The sequence below is a fragment of the Lactuca virosa genome, chromosome 3, assembly GCF_052849685.1.
Source record: "Lactuca virosa cultivar CGN04683 chromosome 3, Lactuca_virosa_CGN04683_v6, whole genome shotgun sequence".
NCBI lineage: Eukaryota > Viridiplantae > Streptophyta > Magnoliopsida > Asterales > Asteraceae > Lactuca > Lactuca virosa.
The window spans coordinates 443,306,893-443,311,317 of NC_136428.1; the positions used below are offsets into that span (position 1 = coordinate 443,306,893).

At 35.4% G+C, this 4,425-nt stretch overlaps 1 long non-coding RNA gene across 1 annotated transcript; it reads left to right on the top strand.

The window, feature by feature from the left end:
- Nucleotides 1-2,711: 2,711 nt before the first annotated feature.
- On the top strand, nucleotides 2,712-3,224 carry LOC145163241 (uncharacterized). The gene is made up of 2 exons (XR_013739668.1): nucleotides 2,712-2,952; nucleotides 3,048-3,224. It is a non-coding gene; the product is annotated as an uncharacterized LOC145163241 (long non-coding RNA).
- Nucleotides 3,225-4,425: the final 1,201 nt, after the last annotated feature.

Genomic DNA, 4,425 nt, shown 5'->3' on the forward strand with positions numbered 1-4,425 from the left:
CTTGTATTAGTGTAGTATGTTCCTTCTGTGCTAGTGTATAGTATGTTCCTTCTGTTCTAGTGTATAGTATGTTTGAACTGTTCTTGTTATAGTATGTTTGAACTGACTCATGTATGAACTGACTCTTGTAAGTTTCATTGTTCTAGAAATAGTGAGTATTAATCCTCTAAACTATACCTATTATAGTTTACTAGTACTGTTGTTTGAATGACTGATCATGTTTGTACACCTTTGCTACCCAAAGGTATTGAACTGATTGGATGAACTTTTATATCTACATACATATACATAATATATAACTAAGATTTAAACGACACTCGGACAAACAAACGATACCCTAAGTCCACAACCAAACAAGGAACAGGAAATAAAGTGAGTTATCAGTCCTAAGCCCTTTCAACCTTATTTATATAACTATATCTATATAGACATAATTTTGACAATATATAAGTTTAAAAGAGTTTTGATAAAGAGTTTATCATATAAAAGAGTTTTAACCATTTGAATGGTTATTGATGACTTGATGTCAGTTTATAAAATGATTTGAAATAGTTTGTTTGATAACACGGTTTTGAAGTATAATAAATCCTCTTGTTTGATAGTTATAAATCACATGTGATCGATACTATAACTATAATGTTTTCTACTTGTATTCCCCCCCTCCCCCCATAAAAGCATTTAAAATCATTTAAAATATAAGTTTAGGGGTATGAACTCATCTGTAGTGAGTGATTCGAATGTAAGATCGATATATGATGGTAAGTATGCCAAGTGATTGTCTTGAGCACAACGGATCCTATTAAGCATATAATGACACATATATGTATATAATTAGTGTATATAACAACTAATCATGTAAGGGAACAACCTTAGGGACTAGGAAACACTTGGAATGAAGTGTTACAATCACATATGATTGCATAAAAGGTGTTCACGGCCACACAAGGATGTGTTCACGGCCAAGGGTTATTTACGGCCATGGAGTTTACGGCCAGTACATGAACTTGAAGGGTTTACGGCCATAACTTGAAGGGTTCACGACCACATCATGAACTAAGAAGGGTTTACAGTCGTAAACTCTTGATGTTCATGCATAAAATGGTTGATTCTTGGTTGTAATTCAAGAGCTTCTAATGGATAACTAGTATATGGAAAGGATACTTACGTTTTGGAAGCTTTATAGGGTGATTACGGCCAAAGAACTAGCGTGTGTTCTTGGTGTTCTTGGTGATTTGAAGATCTAACCCAAAAAGAGATGAATTCACGGATGAAATCATAGGGTTTCACTTGAATAAGAAGTATACCAAGGAAGAATGGAAGAATCACTTACAGCTTTTGAAGAGAAATGGAAGTGTTCTTGATGATACTTGAGAAAGAAATGAGTTTTCGGCCTTAAAGATGTGAGAAATGAGGAAGAATGAAGGAATTGTACCCTAGTAGGAAGGGGTTTACGGCCAAGCATGGGTTTACGGTCGTAAACCCACTTTGGGCAGTAAACATCCCTTGATGGATGAACTTGGCTCAATTTGAAACCCATAAATTCTTTACTCACAATACATAGCATTAAGTCCTAAGTGCACAAGGCTTAAAAACTTCTAGAATAACCCTTAGCAAGGCTAAAAGGTAACAGAAACTAGTCCGACCTTTGATTGAATTGAATGGCTTTCCAAGATGGAAATTTCGGGTTGTCACATAATCCATTGGGACATGACTCCAAAACATAGATCTGACTTCCTTGAGCTGGAAAACCACGTAAAGTTGCCAGCTTTACGTTCATGCATGTCTAAATGAAGTTCTTAAGCTTGGAATTGACTTAATAATTGACTTAATGCATGCATGACACCAAAATCCTCATAAAGCTTGCACCTTTAAGCTCAAGGGTACCAAAACCATCCCAAATCTGGAAGAACAACCCCTAAAATGACTTTACTCCATCATCATCCCCGAAAAGAGGCCAAAACACCACAAAACCCAAAATAAGGAGATCTAATCAAATATTAACCAAGGTTAGGACTTTATACCCAAAATGTGCTGGAAATGGAGCAAGGAACCCAGATCTGAAATCTCCTACACGAACCACCACTTCGCACCAAGATTTTCTTCCTTCAATGATCTTCAAACTCACCAAAACACACCCATAATGAGCTCACAACACTCAAGGAGGCTCTAGGGTTTCGAGATTAGGGTTAAGGGCTATGGAGGCTGTAAATGGGGCCAACACCTGCGACTTAAGGTGTTTAAATAGGGTGCAATACCCTAAAATTAGGTTTTCCTTATGAGTGGCCAACTCCTCGAGTTGCCTCATTAAACTTCGCGGACAAGCCAACTTCTACTCGCCGAGTTAAGGCTTCCCAACTCGTCAAGTAGACCCATTAAATCTCATGATTCTTCATCTTCAACTCGCTGAGTTGGCTCCTCCAACTCGCCGGGTTCAACTTGAAATTTACATAATTCCACAATTAACCTTCTAGATTCCGGGTGTTACACTGGGCGACCGCCCCGGGCCTCGCCAAATCTCAGGGCCCCTTCAAGTTACGACTAATATATATATATATATATATATATATATATATATATATATATATATAATTAAATGTATTTGTAGTTCAGATGGTTAAGGCGTTGATTGTTTTGAGCGACTCAAGTGGTGACCCACGCTCGAACCTTTACAAAGGAATTTACAATTTTTTTGTGCGTTCCGGTAAAAAAGGCCCACAATCTGAAAAATTAAAAAGAGGCCCGTTTGGCCTAAACTGACAATTGTATGTTAACGTAAAGCTTGGAATTCAGAAGCGCTAAACAAGGATTTAGGATGGAATTAGAAATCAAAATTGGAGCCAAAATTACAGGGTTAGGGATATTACGTATGCGGCTGAAGCGCCGATCTCCCAACGACAATTACCTGATATGTCAGTGTTTCTCTTGTTCTTTCTCTCGAACCTCAGCCGGCCGGTAAAAAATTTTCCTTTTTAATCGCCATATGTTAGTTTTTTGGCACAACAATCTCAATTATTTATTGTCTCATCTAGTTTTTTATCGTCTCTCAGCCGCCGCAAATCGCCGGACTTCGCCACGTCGGGTCGCCTAACTGCTTAAACCTAAATTGCCCACTTGCTTGTTCGCACTAAATAAAATAATTGTACGTTTGTTGATTTGCTCCTCCCGTTCTTTAAATTTCTAATTTCTTAAAATCTTAGTAAATATATGTATTTGAGTATTGAACACTGGAAAATTATTTGAGTTTTAACATTGGAAAATATCTAAATGGGGGGGGGGGGGGGGGGGGGGGGTTGGGGGTTGTATGATTTAAAATCAACTAATTGAGCATTTAGTGTCGGATATGTTGACGTATCGGAAATTTGGAATTCATAGTTTTATAGTTTATAGTTATTTTCATTATAAATGTAGAGTTTAATATTATGTTAATAGAATAGAATTTCAAAAATGATATAACGTTGATATATGTATTTGAATTATTAAAACATTTCTTAGAAAATATTTATTGGACAAAAAAACAGAACATTCAACAGTTAATAGAATCTCAAAAAAAATCTATAAACAAGTTTATGAAAACAGTAGCTTCTTGTAACATCTACTTATTGTAAGTTATTTGCTATTAGTACATTTTGTACATGCCATTATAAATTTTGCTAACTTGAAAGGTCTTTTTTTTACATTTGCCCTGGGCCTCAAAACTGCTCGGACCGGTCCTGATCTTCTATCATATTAATATAGTTTTATATAATGCAATCATCCATTTTTTCATAGCAAAATACACCTTTTTTTCACTTTTTATAGTAAAATAGTTTTAATTTTTATTTTATTTTAAACCGTTATGGTTAACCGATATTAACTACTAACCATAGCCATTAACCTACTAAAACCATTAACAAAAACTAATAATAATTGATACCCAACGGTTATCGAAATACATTAACCAATTATAATGGTTATGGTTCGATTTTGATCAATAACCACACCATATACGGTCCTAATTGATGTACTTAATTAGTGAAGGAGGGAGATTGATTCAAATGATTTGACAAGGTAAAAACGGCAACAATAAAGTTGGCTGATTGAGTAAGTTGATTGTTAATTTATTTACTTTTTATTGGTGTTGTTTTCCATGTAGAAAATGAGTGTATATGGCTCTGCTAATGGAGAAGATAGTCTTAATTTGTGTTCAGTTGGAATCATAGTAATAATCCACTAGTGTTTGCCAATTGCCAAATCTGACCCAATTTACCATACTTAGTACTTCACTTTTAAATGGGCTTCAAACAAAAACAGCGGTAAAGGTGCGTTTTAATTTTTTCACCTTTTCGTGGATGATTCCGTTCTCATATTCACTTCAATTAACATAGATTCAATAGTCAATTTAATTCAGTGTTGCAACTATCTAAAAAGGTGCGCTTTCACTTCCTT